Source organism: Diprion similis, chromosome 8 (genome assembly GCF_021155765.1).
Source record: "Diprion similis isolate iyDipSimi1 chromosome 8, iyDipSimi1.1, whole genome shotgun sequence".
NCBI lineage: Eukaryota > Metazoa > Arthropoda > Insecta > Hymenoptera > Diprionidae > Diprion > Diprion similis.
The window spans coordinates 8,890,858-8,909,042 of record NC_060112.1 but is presented as its reverse complement, the minus strand read 5'-3'; the positions used below and the strand labels follow the sequence as shown (position 1 = coordinate 8,909,042).

At 34.7% G+C, this 18,185-nt stretch overlaps 1 protein-coding gene across 1 annotated transcript in view; it reads left to right on the top strand.

Moving 5' to 3' along the window:
- Positions 1 to 2,007: 2,007 nt before the first annotated feature.
- Positions 2,008 to 18,185, top strand: part of LOC124409094 (organic cation transporter protein-like) — a 31,891-nt gene continuing 15,713 nt past the window's right edge. The window contains exon 1 of the mRNA XM_046886498.1: positions 2,008 to 2,294. The gene's annotated coding sequence lies outside the window, so the exon portion shown is untranslated. The remainder of the gene's footprint in view (positions 2,295 to 18,185) is intronic.

Here is an 18,185-nt window from a genome sequence, read left to right as displayed (position 1 = left end):
AACCTGAGGATCTGTGACAACTTTAGTTTTTGAATAAAATTGATTGATAAATGTTCCAAGCAGACTGATTTTTTGCCATAACATTGATTCATAAAATTGTCTGTCTGTCATGTGTTAATCATTGGTACTTTTTATGCCTAGCATTCAATTTAATTTTTGCTATCGTCATTCCATTGGATTCCCCTCATCTTTGGCAGCACAACAGATTCTGGGTTCAGCACAAAAGCGGTACTGATCTGAATACGACGTTAAAGCGTTCATCCGTTGTTTGAAACAAGGAGAATATATGGAAGTAGCGTTATTACGTTAACTGGTCCTTTGAATTATATGATTAATAGGGCTGAACATCATGTAATATTTTATACACAGTAGCTTCCTTGCCTCTGTACATGTGATCTGTGCACTATTTCAGTAGCCAACTAACTCTATGCGCCGCACAAATGCTGTTAAATTAGAACAACAATAGTCATTTACTAGGCAAAAATTAACCTGTCATTTCGTTTTGATAAATATAGTACATACGCAGCATTGGTGAAATTACTTATTCTTACGCGGATATAATATAGGGAACAACTATAACCAAATATTTTTCTTCATATAGCTAACTATACAGCACTAACAATAAGCTATTTTGAATTTTTACCATAACAGAAAGATATAGTTCTGAGTAGAAAATGGAAAGGAATTTTGTAGGTGCACTCACAAAATCTAGGTCAAGTTATTATTCTTTTAGATTATGGTCACTCCTTCTATGTTTACTTGCGACTACTTGTTATTTAACTGAAAAACTGTAATTAACTAAACAAACAGGTTTTATGTTTCAATTACCAAAAAATTTAATACCGATCAAAGCGATCAAAGAATTGAAATTTAATATTATAAATCGCATTTCAAGTATGATTCTTTCCTCCGAAATTTTTAAGTACCTAGATGAAACAAATGCTGTTACTGCTGTTTGAATTACCTATGCACGTGGCAGCTGCGTGAAAAGAGCCCGCATACAATATCAGTATGAAGTCGTAGATAACACACGAAATTATTTCTAATTATATTACGTTTCAGAATACACGTGCAGCTCCTTGCGTGAAGTGTAGTTGGTTTACCTTCACATTATGATAAGCATTAAATTGATAAACTGGGCTCCTTTCAGGCAGCATATATCATTGTTATTAACCAATTAGACGTTAAAACGTGTTGAAAATGTATGCTCCGTCGGCAATTAATAAGATCCGGATGCGTTGGGTGAAAGAAAAAACAGGTTTGACAAAAGTTCATGACTACACTATCAAGCCAGATTTCAGCATTAATCGAGATTACTTACAGGTTCTAGTTGAGGCTGCGAGCCACTCAACCACGCACGTTGCTGTGAGAGCGAAGGGACTGCATTCATTCAATATAGGATTTGTAGTCCTGCTAGAGTCCCCGTCACACTCCAACGATACACGATGTTGAAGTTGGTAACGTTGGCCTGAATAAACATTATAAAAAAAATCCTTACTCTGTAAATTTAGAATGAATAAAGATTGCAGATAAAATCATATGGTTTTCGAATAAGTATTTTACGATAATTGATGAGTTTTGATGCTTGAGAATGTATTAGATAAAATCTGGGCCCTGTCGGAGCACCCAGAAAATTTTCCCATTTGCCTTGGTGCTAACCTCAACGCAAGTTGTGTACAGTAACCACAGAGGAACGTATAATAATTACTCTGATAGTTGACGTGAATCAGCAGGAAAAACTGCGGTAATTATTGCAGCGATCTAATTTTATACAGTTTCTGATATCCCAGTTTCATTATGCAATACTTTTATAATATTGAAGAAATATTACAGAAGCGTTTTAGATTCCAATTCCTTGACGTGTCTTTTGTAAATAATGAGCAGGTATTGTTTGAATACTGATTCTCGAATTTAAGAAGACTTCCCAGAGTCGCGAAATTACAATTTTTCCTCTAGACATATAGTTATATTAATGTCGCCAACTTAGACATAATTTTATAATTAAGATAATAAGACGAGAAAGAAAAAAAATAATCATCCTTTTGATACAATATGGCTGGATTTAAGTAGCTGTTATCATTTCAGGGCAATTTGTTTATTTGAAACTAAATCAGGGGGTCTAAATTTAATCGGTACCCATAAATTGGCATTGTTGTTGCGAGACGGATGGTGCTGAATATGGACGCGGTGGCTCAGTTTAGTGCATGGTTAGTTGGCGGTGGGTGAAGAAGTGGGATTCTAGGTTGGATCACATCGATTTGTTGGTGTCAATTATGTCAAGAGCCACTTAAATTGTTGTGAGTAAATGTTGTTCGTTGTATAATCTATGAAAAATGCTGTTTACCAGCAATGGATTACATCATATAGGAAGTTTGATATAATTATTGAAAAATTTCTCACTGGAACTCGATGTATTTCATGAGATTATTTTTAATCACAGTACTTCATTATTGGTGTCGTTTCATTTGATCATCTTCGCAACGAGCAGTGAAAATATTGTCCAATGGCAACAATTTTCTACGTTTCGAATATTTCTTTAACGGGAAACGTAACATTTTTTTTAAATACGTAGTCTTTGTTGGTGTGACGAGATGAGGAAAAATTCACACATAATTCATAACAATGCGGTAGAGAAGTGCCGATTTATAATTCTATATCGTTTGAATGTTTTTAATATCTGCGGAAGTATCAGTATGATGAATGTGAAATCAGACGTTTTTCAGAACCTTATACTTCTTAACGCTACTTGTTTTTCAATGAGTATCACTTATTTGAAACTGACGCTTCTTATAACGAGGCGAATACTTGTAGATAAAAATTCTGTCGTGGAATTTCTAAAAAAATCTCAAAACCTCAATGTGATGTAATCTTATCGTGAGTAATACTACTTTATCAAAGTATTTTCAAAACTTTGTGTGCTACAATAATTCATATATAATATACTCTCAATATTTGGAAGTTACCTTCATAAGCGCTTATTAATCTGATTGATGACAATCTTTCTACTCTATTCAATAAGTATAAGTCTGTAAAGAAATGATTTTGAATCATAAATCTGGGTCAGTTCCAAGGATTGACGTTTTATTCACCATATTCGCCCATTTCGGTACAAAGAGAGTTCCGCCACACACCGCCATTTTTCCGCGCAAACTCTTCTTCCGTTCTACGGTAACCCAGCCATTTTGTCTACATGAGTGAACATACATATTCATCAGAATATATGATGATTTACATACACTTATAAAATTGACGCGACAGCTGGTGGGAAAGAGGGTTTTATTTTGGCGTTTTGGCGAAACGGCTTGTTTGAAACAAATTAAACGTGATTTTCATCTTAAGAAGTGGATCAAATAACTTTCTCAAGTTCGCATTAGATTAAAAAAAAATCACTGAAAGAAAATTTAGTAGCCTTAGATCTAAAAAATGTCAAAATTCACTTTCATAATATCGTTTAACATTATCAGCCACGAATGTTTTTAGATTTCATAAATAAATTGTTTCTTCAAGACGGCCATGTGTGAAATGTGATTTCAGTGATTTGAGATTTTACAAATCGACGTAGTTGCAAATCTAGGTGATCCATGAAAAAAAAATTCTGAGGAAACCCATGCGGCTTCGTATGAAATTTTTCGCAACCGTTTTTAAGAAATTTTTTAAAACTTTTACAGGCAGTTTTTACTAAAAATCATCTTGTATGATGATACAAGAAAAGTTTTTGCTTCGGTCGCGAATAACTTGTTCTAAACTGGATGAATCCGACACAGTTCGTATGACGCTTGTAGAAAATTTTATACAAATTGCTATAAAACAAATAAAATAATGCTACACGAAACCTCGCGCGAAACCATGGCATGAAAGATGAAGGAACCATTTCAAGAAATGAAGATACTTTCAACGACAAACGATTTTCATCATACTTCACTGTGAAAAATGACGGTGTTAAAATTGACCCAAAGTCATAGGTGTGGCTACTACAATACAATTTTTGTAGTCAATTCAGAACTTGAAAGTCAGATCATGTTACATTTGCGATAAGTAGTATAAGATTGACATCAAATAGCGTTGGATTGACACCAAAAAATATTCTATCGAAGTCTACACCGGATTTTTTTTACAGTTTTGATGGTACGTCGAGAAACTGAATTGGTTTGTAAAGATGTTACGGAATAAAGGTCTAGTACTGACTAACGGTCATCAGGAATTTTTTTTCCCCAATTCGGGGAGTGGAGGAAGAAAAAAGAATCGATAGTAAATAAGAGGATAGGAAAGAAACTTTAAGGTTACTGTAAAGAATGTGGGAGAGTTGGTAAGTATAATGTATAAGTCTCTATAAGTTACGTAACAAAGTGGTGAAAAGTACTGCGAAAAACACTATTTTCACGGGTTGCTTTTCTTCCGAAAAAATGCATTCTTCATATAAAGTGTATCTCGAGTAAATACGTAACGATTTAGTTTAAATTTGAAGACAGTATTCTCAGGCAGTTTATCTGTTTTGTCACGATCCCATATTCCAAATGTACACTTTTTTTTTTTAAATTTAAATTAATAATTAGAATACGACGAAAAAACCTCCAAAGGGGATCAGTAATTCAAGAATCCTTCCCCAAAATACAAAGTAAATCTGTATTTAGGTGGATTTCGAGAGGGTATTTTTAGTACTTCTGCACTTTGGTGCAAACACACAGTTTTGCACGTGATAATATTGAAAACGCCGCTTCTTCTGCCCATGACATTGTACGAAAAAGAAAAGAAAAAAACAAATGTGTGTATCCAACCCTATCATAGTCACCCTTTGCGATTTTTCGTCAAGATTAGGGGAATCGGTTAGCTTTCGGCTAAAGCAGACCCTGATAACAAAAGACTATGCGTGTGCAAAAGTTTCACGTACAATAAACCTTGTGTAAAAGTGTCTTGTAGATTAAAGTTGTGTGTGTAATCGCGCCGTGTGCCAAGAGGTCGTGCGCAAACAAACGGAGTGTGAAAGTGCCGTGGGTTTAGGTTGCTGTGGACTAATGCTCTGTGTGCAAATAGGCTTTGCCACGGTTTTGAGGTATCGTAGGCGCCGCGTAACATGTCACTGATCGAAATGGCAGAAGTTATTGCGAATGAATCTCGATCTACATATTTTTTAATAAAACAAACACCAATCGATAGGAATTATCGGTTTTCCGGTTATGAATTTCCAAAATTCACACACTTTTTCAGCCGAGTACTCATACAGGTAAAACAAAAGAAGAAGAAAAACAAACAAAAAAAAAAACGTGCTAATTTTCTGTTGGCGACAAAGTGTTGCTCGTTTTTTCCAACTCGTTATATCAGATTTTTAGTTTTTTTGATAATATGTACACTAGGGTGGCGCAAAAAAAACCAACTGTTTTTTTTTTCTCGAATCTCGTGTGAGAAAATGTTAGTTTTTGGTCTTTTAAGAGCCCACTCCAAAGGACAGTTCAAAAAAAAATTTTTAAGAGGTCGCTCCACATTTTTTAAAACGTCAAAAATCGTCAAAAATCGATTTTTTTTTTTTTTAATTTTTCTCGTTACGGTATAATTTTATAGACAAAAAAAAATAAGTTTCCGAAAGTTTCAGTTCAAAATTTGAATTTTGAAGGTCGCTCATAATTTTTTTTAAATTTATTGGTGCATTTCTTTAGATCTTTTCGAGCGACCTTTTAATATTCATATTAAAATTTCATAAATTTTTTTCTTCAATTTAGTAAGAAAGAATCAATAACAATACACCACGACATGAATTAAAAATGAAACAAAATACTGAAAATATAATTTTTTTAATTCAATTCTTTGACAATATCTGACATTTTAAAAAATTTGGAGCGACCCCTTGAAATTTTTTTTTTTGAGCTGTCCTTTGGAGTGGGCTCTTAAAACATCAAAAACTAACATTTTGTCACACGAGACTAAAAAAAAAAAAAAATATTCGGTCTTTTTGCGCCACCCTAATATACACGTGGATTCTGCTACGCAAATGGATGCTAGCAGACGATATCGGTTGCTTTAGATCGGTCAAAATTCACCTCCTTGGGTGTGCACGATGTGAAAAGTAAGATGTTTTTTTTTTGTCACGACACAGTGATCAATAAAAACTGTAAACGCTTAAAGTAGAATACGATTTAAGCGTTGCGAAATATTGAATATTTGATAAGCAGATAGTGAAGCACCAGCTTGTAATCCATACGCTTATGGAATGTGCACGTCATTTTCAGTCATAGCGATGCAAAGATGACTTGAAATATTTACGGAAGCATGAGTTTATAGCGTGATAAACGATCTATAGCAAGCAATTCGTACCGACAAACATTCAAGACAGCTTCCAACGTTGATTGTATTCAATATTTTCCATTGACTTGATAGACTTGGCAGTTCTCAAAACGCTCTTTTTCCCGAGAGAGATTAAACAAAATTTGACATTTCATTACTATTTTCTTTTCATTATCAGATATGTTGACGAATTTTCCTCATTTAGTTGCCGCGCAGCACAGATTCGCATACTTATGTAACGCTAATTTCATTTCATTTCATACCATAATTACGTAGAATTCCCGACTGTTTCAAGTTCCAATCCCGTTAGCGCGCTTTGCTTTTCTTTACTTGGCACGTTCTACTTCCAAGGGACTTGAAGAAACAAATAATTTTCATGCGATGGTCTCACACGTTGTTGGAATGACAGACACGCGTTCTTAGAACAGTGAAGGAACAGGGAAGGTATTTCTTAATTATGAACGTCAGTAGAGTTTCGCTCTTGAAGGTTTTTCAAAGAATTCTAGAGTCGAAGAAATATTTGCAATAAAAACTTGAGGGAAGTTTGTTTTTCAAAATTTATTATCGGGTGAGTCACGAGACGTGTCGACGTCAGTCAAGTCACAAACACAATTCATAAAGGTACTCATGTCACAGTAGTATTGATTCGGAGGGATCTCGAAGCTGTTTTGACGCCCTGAAGGGATGAACTTTGTTTAAATTGAGCTCCTGCCGTGCTCAACACGTCACGTGACTGACCGTGTGTTTAGGGCATTCCATAACAAGTCAACATGCGATTGACCTAGTCGACTTTCGACTTCGGTGATTGTTCCTTATCTCGCAGTATGGATATAAACTGGAGGCGAATATTTTTTTTTTTTCAGATTTTAACATCAATCCAGGCTCAAACCATTGATTTATGAAAATGTTTCTTTTTCGTTAAATTTATTACGTTATTAGAATTATTTACAAAATAATTATGAACGATTTTAAGTCGTTCAAATGAAATTCCCTGACTTTTCCATTACTTTTCCCTTAAAAAAAAATCACTATTCCTTTACCTTTTTTCACGAAATATAGGCAATGATTGGCGGCTATTACGACCAAAATCTCCTGACATTGTTAATCTTCAATATATAAATTTGGATTAAAAAACATTTATTAATGCTTCGTTTAGGTCGAATAAAAAATGTTGCAGGTCTCTAGACGCGTGCAAGCAAATTCTTTATCAATATGGGGTTTTTCACGACTGTCGTAACAGCGACTATCAGGCTCAAGACCTTATCGAGTCGACATGGAATTCCCCATTTGTAATACACAATAATTATAATCTTCATAAATATAAGAAACTTTCGAATACTGAATTAGATATAGATCGCAGTTGATACTAAAGAATGACTTTTCAGAGAAGCAAGTGTTTCTCGAAGGTTAATTCTAATGTAACTACTTCCTATATTTGGCACCTGTTGCCAGCAATAACTTTCTCTTTGACGTTAGGGAGCTTTCCGTGTTTTCTACCGAAACGTCAACGACATAGCAGGATGAAAAGTAGATTTAACTTGGTAAAATGCTTCTTTTTTCGCTAATCCTTACTACCCTCAGCCCTTTTATCTGTGACGTCACAGGTAACGGTAAGTGATGAATGAATGCTATGAATACATTCAGTAGAAACCATAAGAGGGCATAATTGCTGTGCTACTCAACGAGTGTAAACACTCTGAAAATCCATTTATAAACGCAATGAACTTGGCCCGGAATATCGTTCAATGATCTCATGACACGTAATTATCGCAACTGAGGAAATATACATGAATCAGAGTGGAATTTCCGCGTATGTTTCTATTCTTCCACTTCTTTCTTAATCTTGAGTCGAGACTTTATACCCACCACACAAGACACGAGGTCATCGAGCATAACTTCACTCGCACACAGCATACCTGGGAAGGTCATTGGTGGTTTTATAGGCCCGTTCACTATTGTGAACTAGAGGAAATCCAAAGTGTGATGAAAACCGCGAGCGTGCATTTTTTCATAAAAATAAAATCTGATCTAATTATTTTATATTTTTTTGCTTTAGATACAGTGAAATCGGATTTTTTTTTAAATGTAAACCAAAGTTTCTCAACCGATAGTTTTTAAAGACATCTCTCGGAGAATGCAGACAGGTATTTTGATGAGCACCAATTTTTAGTCGTGCTGTGAATGTTTTGAATCTGAGAAATATGTCTAAACAAATCTCACCTTAGATAAATCCTCACTTATTGTTAAATAAACGAATTCTAAGAAACTTTCCATGAACCAGATCTACTGGTCTCTGCAACAGAGATAATCGGAGACGTGACCACAAACAAACCGCACAGCTAATTAGCTGTTACAGATAACCATAATTGCAAAGTCATATGGGATATGTAGACAGCGTTTTTACACTTTTAAAATTAGCCTTTTCTAGTGCAGAATATAATATAATTGCCATGAATTTATCGGAAAACGTTTTTTTTCTGAATGATATTCCGCATATTTTTTAAATAAATAACAAGAAGCCGTGAAAAGCAGTATTTTTTGCAGTACTTTTCTTCTCCTTAAAAGCCAATTAAAGTACTAAAGAAACCATCAAATATGATAAAAATATTGTTTCGTCGATACTTCCTTCTTTAGATGAAATTGTTTCCTCATTCGTGGGCCTAACTTAAGGCCTTACGTACGTCTAGCAGCGCCAAAAATGCGCTACAAAAAAAACCTTCTTTAGTAGGGATAACAATAGAAATTATATATTATTATTAGTCAATTATTTTGAGTCTATTGAGGGGGTGAGACATTCGAAATTCAAAAATGACTTTCTCAAAAAGCACCCTAGTCAGCATTCTAAGAGAACTGAGGAAAGCATTTCCATTTGTCCATTTATACGAAACTTTCATAAGAATTTTCCATTATCTGTTTCGAATGCATTCATGAAAGCATTCTATCCGCAATTTTTTTTTTTCAAACCATTCACGCGCACATACAAAACCTTTTGAGATCTGCTCGAGTCAAGAAAAAAAAATGCAAGTAATTACTGCATGTTTCACCATCAATTCCGTTTGCTAGGTATCGACGGGAACATGGCTATAGATCAGTGCTATAGATCAACTAGGGCATTCTTGTTATATTGCGTAAATAAAAGAAAAGATGAAGGAACAAATAACTTCTCTCTCTTTTTCCTATCGCTGTCTTTTTCTATTCATAAGCCGTTCTCTACCTCGTTTCCGGTTTTGATCAACTTTTTACAGGCCAAGACAAAACTTGGGACGCTTTTTCCAATCCCTCCGTAGAGGGATTAGATCATTACGTTCATCGAGATAATCACCTTTCAGTGACGCAATTTCATGGTCATAGTCTAGAGTCCTTACGAGTTAACGAAAAATTCGCTAATTCTCAATGGAATTGTAATAATAATTTTTCTTTTAAGGAATGTTGAATGCCTCGTTTCTTCTTTTCGCAAAGAAACGAATTCCTTGGGTATTTACGAAGATGTATCTACATTTTCTATGTTTCATCTTCGGAGAGATTCTGATTTTTCACAAAAAACGTGTCGAGTTTTGTTCATTTTACGATTAGAGAATGCGCTGAGAATTTCGAAGAAAAAAATTGATGAAAAATTACGCGATAATTTTATTGTGTTTTTTTATGTACAGAACATTCATGACAAGAATTCTGAAGTAAGTAATGATACGTGATAATATCAGTAATAAAAAATATACCGGCATGCAGGCTTGAGATATTTTTCGTAAAAACACACATTTTTGAGTTGAAAATTAATTTGCCGATATTATTCAACCTGTTGAGTTCAAAATGCTGTCACTAAGCAGACCTCGTCTTCATTATGAATTCCTTGGTAGAAAAATATTTTCCGACTTTGTTTGAAAAAAATGTCTGAAAAATTTTCCATCCGAAGTATTTTCACAAAATTTCAATAAAATCTCTGATTGTTAGAGTGTTCCGATAGCGCAAAATTCATATGAATGTAACGGATAAAGAATCAATTTTCTCACAGTTTCCAAACTGTTTAAATTTTTTTTTTAAATGATTGAAAATGTATTTTCCCTGAAGTATTTTCTCAAAAGCAGAAGACCATAGTCTGTAAAACGATTGTCGTCTTTCTTAGTGTCCAATTCAGCGAAAAAATGCATCACATACATTAATAGGAAATCGGTAAGGTCATCACGTAGTCATATCACGACCTTGTCTCATTCGTCGTGGTCACCATATAGTAACAAGTAACAAAACTAATTCAATCTAACCAATTCCCTGTTCGGTTCCGTGAGGAATTGCAAAGTCAGATCGAGGCTGCGGGTACACGGAAAGAAAAGAATTTGACCATGATTTACCTCAGATAAAAAGTATTTCGCTAGATGAGGACGAGTTTTGAGCCGGTCAAATACTTTCAACTCCTTAGCGCTTGAACTACGCTGCAAAAAAGTATAAAAGAAATTATTCGTAAAGGAAATTAATAATGAATAAATTTTTTTGATACTTTTACAAGAATTTGTGAAAATTAAAAAACGAATTGCAAGTCACTATCGTACAGTGTAGCAATAACTGTTGAGGAGGTATTCGTTTCTTTTGAGGGAAAGAAATCCATTTTTTTTCATTATCATCGCCTCTTTTCCGCCCTTGATGCACAATGTATTATTACCTGATATAGTTTTATGATATTTCTAGAATAGATACACGAAAACAACTTTCGGGGACGGATAAAAAACGTGGAAGTTATCGAGGCTTATCACCAATTTTCTCGAAAAGTAATTTTTTTTCTTAAAAGTTTTTCACGGTATGTGGGGGTGGATATGACGGATATAACTTATAAGTTTCATCAATGCTAAAACACTGCTTCATATCGAAAAAAAATATTTCGCGCTACACTGAAATTCGTCAATTTTTGTGCCAGTGTCGACTTTGTGGTCATTATTGAAATTTATTCAAATTTTTTTAGCCCAAATCTGAATCTCGCCTCATTTCGTCAGCACTGCACCGATTAGCCTCTTCAAGGCTAATCATCTTTCACTAACCTAGCTAAAGACCAATCATGACTTTTCCAAAACTCCCACTATTAAAGACCCTTTTCAAACCAGACCAATGCGACAGAGAATCACTTCAGACACCAGAGAGAACAGAACTGAATTAAAAACAGAACAAATCAAGACTTCATACCATTCAGAACTCTTCAAAATGAAGATCAATCCAGATCATCCTAAATTAAAAAACTCTCATATTCAGCTTCTTCGAACTTCAGTACAACTAAAGAAGTGAAAACCGACATTGTAAAACCAAAATCTTGAAAATCGATTCAAAAAACATCATTTTAAATTAAAGTATTGTGTGAAAAGAATCATTCCAATCACGCGTAGCGATAGTTGGCACGACCCGCAGCCACATAATTCCAGATCGAGACAGTCTGCAGGAGAAATCAATACGAGTAGATCATATAGAAGTTCGCGAACCTAAGCACCTCAAGGTTAGTAAATCGAGCTTAAATCAAGTATCACCAAGTGGATAAAAGATTTCTGGCGACGTTCTTTCCAGAACGTATATAGCAACTGATTTGCGGACTGATTGTGAGATTTCCACGCCAGTTTCTCGGCGCCTGCCTCAACCATCCTGGAGTAGCCCCTCAGGAGACCAGCCCGCGAATCCCGTATTCCGCATAAACTCGTTCTCATTTCATATTTAACACCAAGTTAATTTCATTATCCAAGTTATCCCACTCGACACGCTCGAGCCATACACTCTCGCAATACGACACTATATACGCATATAATTTATGCATAGACACATGATTATCCTACAGTAATTAGACTCTGCTTTCACGTAGCGCGTTGTTCGGAGAAATATTGACTCGAAACTGTCAGTTTATTCAGTGGACAGCCAAACGTGACGGTTAGTTCATAGGTTCTGGCTTAATTTTTCTATTGTATACCCTTCATTAATCTCACTCTTGCAGGTAAGGGCATTTATAACAAACGAATCGAGCAGCTGAACATAATTATTTTATTTTATTCGACTTAATTAATATAACAACAAATAAAAAGGCTGACGAAGATAAATAAACAAAATAAATTTAAATACACGTGTGATGTTATAGAAAATTGCAGACGAACATTTAAAGTTAATAGGCCAGACGTTTCGCGGTTGTCAGTCGAGATGCGCCATCGCTGATAACGCGGATTGCGCGTAAACTAACAATAAGTTCCACCTAAGTGACTCGGCCCAGTAATAAATTTAGAAAAAAAAAGAAAACTTTCCAAAAATTTTCATTGCAAATGTTTCTTCGAATTTCGCATTTATTGAAAAACCTTCCAACCCAAAAATCTACTTCCCCTTTAACTAACCCCGTTAGGGACGTAGGGGTCAAGTAGGAGATTACGATATTAATCAACCGCTGTATATAAGTAGTAGGTAAGAAAGGAACTTTTTTTTCGTGATTTTATTGAAACATCATCCAAACTATTTGTAAAGTATGCCGTTGGAACTCGTATATATGTATATGTATATATTCCTTGATCTTCCCGAAAATTTCATATGGCGACAACGTATGTTGCCGCCACGTTGCAGTTGAACAATCGCGGCAGAGAATATCTACAAAAAGTAAGTAGCATTTGTATCGTAATATTTTTCCTCGTATTTTTTTTTTAACTCCGCTCACGTACCTTCGTAAATTAAGTATTTTAGGATATACTAGCGTTGCGAGTTAATACACATATATACATATATTAGTCACAGGAGCCCTTGGGCTGTTTGACTTTTCTTTCGCGTCAAAAATGCGAAATCGTGTTAAAATTTCCTTAATAATTTTGTTTGTATTTTCCATGCATAAACATCTGAACTGCCCCCCGCCCCCTTCCTAGTTCCGTAGGGATCCTGCAGGACTCTATCAGAAAATCATATTTAAGATATCCCGAAGTGTTCTAAGCTATTTTTTGCTTTTAGTTATATCAAAAAGAATGGGTTGAAACAGCAAGAAAAAAAAAAAAATCCTGCCCCCTCTTATTCAATTTTAATGTTTATTGACATTCATAATTGAAGAATATTTTTATAGAGGTGCCTGATCCACCTCACATGGAATGTCCCTTGTCTTTTTCAAAACGTATAATGTATGTGATTCCAAAAAATTGTGAACCCATCGCATGAGAATTATTCGTTTATCAAGTCCTGCGGTAGTGAAACTTTTCAAGTACAGCAAAGCAATGCGCGTCACTAGGATGGAATAATCTAAAATTCTACGTAGTTATGGAATATAATGGAATTGCCGTCACATAAGCATTAAGCATGCGAATTGGCGCTGCACAGTAATGAAAAGACAGAGTTTGATCGATAAATCTAAAAATTAGAAGAACAGTGATATGACCTGAATTTTTTATTTGTTTTTTTTTTTTTTTTGCTCTAACGAAAAATGTAAAATTTGCAATAAAATCTTGAATGCAATTAACGTTGCAAGTTCTTCTAAATGTTCATCGTTACAAATTGCTTGCTATAAATGATGGTTTGATGTTATAAATTCATGCCTCCGGAAACACTTTAAGTTATCTCTTGATCGTTAAAACTGTAAATCGAGTGTAAGTATAGCTGACAAGCTGGCGCTCCATTGTTTGTTCATCAAATACGCGTTCTTTGTACAACGAGTGATCTATATTCTGCTTCTTACGGTTACGAGTTTCGTTATCTGTCGATGGCGGTAAAAGAGTTTAGGTGGAAAAAAAAATTCTGCTTTTCATTATACGGACACAATGTAAAAATTTGCGCCAAATTTTTCGTGATTTTTCATTGTGAGCTAATTTCGTTTTTGTCAGCTTTTTTTACATTTCAAATGTTTTTTACTTCGGTTTTATTACTTGTATTTTTAGTAGTAGATCAATATTAATTGTCATATTATCAATCAACATTATTACTAATCATGCAATTACGCTGTACAAACCTAAAAACTACATTGAATAGAATTTTTTCATCGATTGAGATACGACAGCATTTCCAAATGGTATTTCACACAAATGAACATCACAAATTTTTGATGAAACTACATACATCAATACTTTTCTTGTTAATGACTGCAGAGTTGTAAGGCGGAAATAATAATAATAATAATAACAATAATTAAAAAAAAAACCAATAATCAGCATGATTTCCTCAACTGTAACGTGCCACAAGCATCTACGATTTGATAGTTAAAAAGTTGTATAGCGCAATTTGACAAGTAGTGTGAACTATACGATAAATTATAAAAAGCATGAATCAAGAAATTGAGTGACTCGTTTATCAAGTTATCATTAGAAATCAAGTCTGGCTTTTGATGGGTGCAAGAGGTGCACCACACTCGGCCAAAAATTAAGGTGGAACGAAAACAAAAATTGAAAGAGCAATTTTTCAATAGCCAGAAAAATTGAAATAATGAATTTTCGAAAGAGCCAGTAGTCGAAGAGGAATTGAAGAACAATAACATATCGTATATACTTTTCATATAAAATAACGGTAACTTCTTGGGCTTAATTGAAACGATGACAAAGCACGATTCTACTTTTCAACATAGATTCACTTAAATTGAAAATAACATATCAAGTAATAACTTACAATTAATACGATGGTGAAATTTTATATTATAGGTTGACATTCCCGAAAATCCTAGTTTGTTTTTGTTTCACTTGAGAATCAATGAAGCTTAAAACTTTTCTAAAAAAGGAAAGAAGATTCGCGATGAAATACATGGGATATATTTCAAAAAGGAGTTGGTTTGAAATTATATTCGGTTGAATACTTCACAAGCAGTCAGAGGCCATGTCGAACAGTCGGCAGAACATTACGTGTCGTTTTACAATCTGTCGACTCAATTATAAAAATAGTTTATATAACAGTATTTCATTTCAACTAAATGTTCAAAAATCTAGTATACTCTAGTAGGTAGATAAGAATATTTTATATGAAGTCATTAACACATTTTTTCATCGCATTGGCATCGTCAAATAATTGATTTCACAACGTTTTACCGATATTGATTATAATGAACTAATGGTAACATCGAATTGATTTCTGAAAAAGAAAAAAATCTATTCCGAGACTTTGTGAAAAATAGTTTCTAGAATAAACCGACAATTCGCCGTCGTAGAGTGAAAATGAACGAATTGAGGTAACAGATTTTTTATCGATTGAGCATTTTGATTTCGGCGTTTTCGATTTTCATATTTTCAAAGAGATCTTCGTAGCTGAGGAACGTCACACTTTTATAAATATACCCAACGTACCACTATCTCGTAATAAAATTGTTGAAAAGTAGCGATTTCTACCCGACCTTCTTATACCGGTTCTGAGAATCGCCGCAGTAACAAAATCTGCAAAAACACGTTCCAAGTTCTCTGTAGATAAAACATTGCAATCGGGAAGGGATTTGATCTGGGAACGCTCGCTTTGCCACTTACGCATTTTAACAACCACGCTTGGCAATTGAGGAAACTTTCTATATTATTCCTTCGCCTCTTTGACCACCTGATCATTATCTTGTTCTGATGACGTACGAAGAGAATTACTTCTATAACCTGCTTAAAAATTTAAAGGTTAGCGATTCTGATTTCGCATTCCTTTCGTATATATATAAAAGTTGCAGGACTCGGCTATACGTAGAAATCTAAAATTTCAGTACGTTACTCCATTTCAGACAACACATTGCAATTCTTCATCCTTGATTCATTTAATAGAGGTATTGGTTTCAGTCGAGAATCACTTTCTGCGATTTCAACGAATTTTAAACGTTTTCGAACCTCAAGCATCAAAAAATAAAAAAAACTCTCGCGATGATCTCGCAAACGGCTGGATGAAAAAATCTGAAACTTACGGGATTTTACGTTTAATTCGAACTACCGGTTCTACCTGAAATATGAATCAGTTCTCAACTTTTATCCGACATACCTACACTTTTTCTAAATAAATAATAAAAAAATTTCCACTATATATTTATTTAAAATAATATTTATAAATATTTTGTTTAGCAGAAATTTTTCCTTCTAACTATCTTTAAAAAATTTCTCATTCCTCAGCCAAGTTCTATCAGTTTCACATTTTTCACTCGTACATTGTCAAGATCATCGCGTAAGTTTTTAGGACGGACCGACAGACTCATGGTGATAAAAAGTATTGCAAAGAAACTGTTTTTCCAACTTACTTTTGTTGCAATAGATCTCACAAGAGAGATATTCGAGTGCTGGCAACTGATCAGTGCGAAATATTTCGAAAACGGGCTTACGACGTTTCGATTTGTCTTCGGCCCCAAAAAGACCGAGTTTGCAGTTTGCCTCCTTGTTACGCAATATATTATTCAACATAAAAGTGGGTGAATATTGCTTATCGACGCAGTCACTTATCTTGAGGTAATTTACAAACTATATTACCTCAAACCTTGAAGTTCGTCCAATTATTATCATAGCTTTGCCTATGAATTACGTAAGTAACTTCACTTTTGAGTGTCGCAATTAAATATATTTTTCACACTATTTCATGTTGTGAAGTTTTTATGTTATAAAATGTATAATCCTCATGAACAACACAATGTAAACCTTACTTTCCGAGGTTACTAATTTCTCATAAATACGTTTACTATCCAACGTAATTCTATCGAGGGCTACAGTTCTTCTATTAGATCCTGTTTTAAAATTTTCAATTTGTATTCTGGATTATTCGGCCAATGACCTGGTCCTAAGGTTTTCCATAAGGCAAGATATAACCGTTAGATTTATTATGTATAAATTTCAATGTATCCACGAAGAGGGATTCATTATTTAGAACCTCTAGCTCCGTGAGACTCGCTGAATGTTAAAGAGTTTCGATGCCCGAAAATCAGTCCTTGATGCATCGACATATTCTACACGAAAAACTTTTCCCGCGTAGTCACAAATTCGTCTTAATTTTCAATGATCCACATTAAACGATTTCCTGATAATGTCACCTTAAATGCAACAAGTTCAGTAAAAATTCTACATAACGAATAAATAAAGATTCTCTGCAACGACCTGTTTTTGGCATATTGCTGTCAATGATTACTTGACGATGCTGACATGACGCCATGATCAAAGAAGACAGAGTGACGGGAACACTTGCACAAATGCATTATTCTTTCCAGAAGTAAGTCGATAATTGGATCGGACAGTATCGGCACGTCAACGGTTTACTGCCGGTTCAAATTCACCGGATGGCAGTCACTACTTCGTCTGTGTAACTGGCAGAACAAAGGCACACTAACATCGACATTTTGCTAGCATTGGCCGTCGCGTCAGTCTTATGGGTCCTAGGGCGAATTCCTGCGAAGGTCGGAACAACAAAGCGGATAAAAAAAATAAGCAACAACGAAGTATCGAGTATTTTACTATTCCTCACTGACGCGATGAAGAGGGATAGAAGGCTGGAAGTCGGTATAAACAAATGTCTTGTTACACGCGACTGTTGCCAGCAGGTGAAGCCTGACATTGATTTCAAGGGAGGGCTGCTGACCCTCGTATTCGACTGGATCCGTTCACATCCGATCGGCGTCGGACCCGAATGACTTTCCTGTCGCACTTGCTCGTAGCGGTATCGATAGGCACTCGAATCTCTTGTAATTCAATGAAAAAGAATTGCATTCTAATTTAATCTCGCGAATTTTTTATATGCGAGTATTGTTTACTGATTTTTATTTAGATTTTTACCTTTCTTATATCAAGATGTTGGTTTCGTACGAGAATGAATTTTAATAAATATTAAGAAAACAGGTTTTTATAAAAATCTCGTTTTATCTGTTTGTCTATTTGCTCGGACATACACTTGCGGTGATCTGGGAAGTGGTGGTATAAAAAAAAAAAATCTGAAATTTACACGACTTTACATTTAAATGATGGGAATGAAAAATTGATATGTTTCATTTATTTCTTTCAACGTGCGTT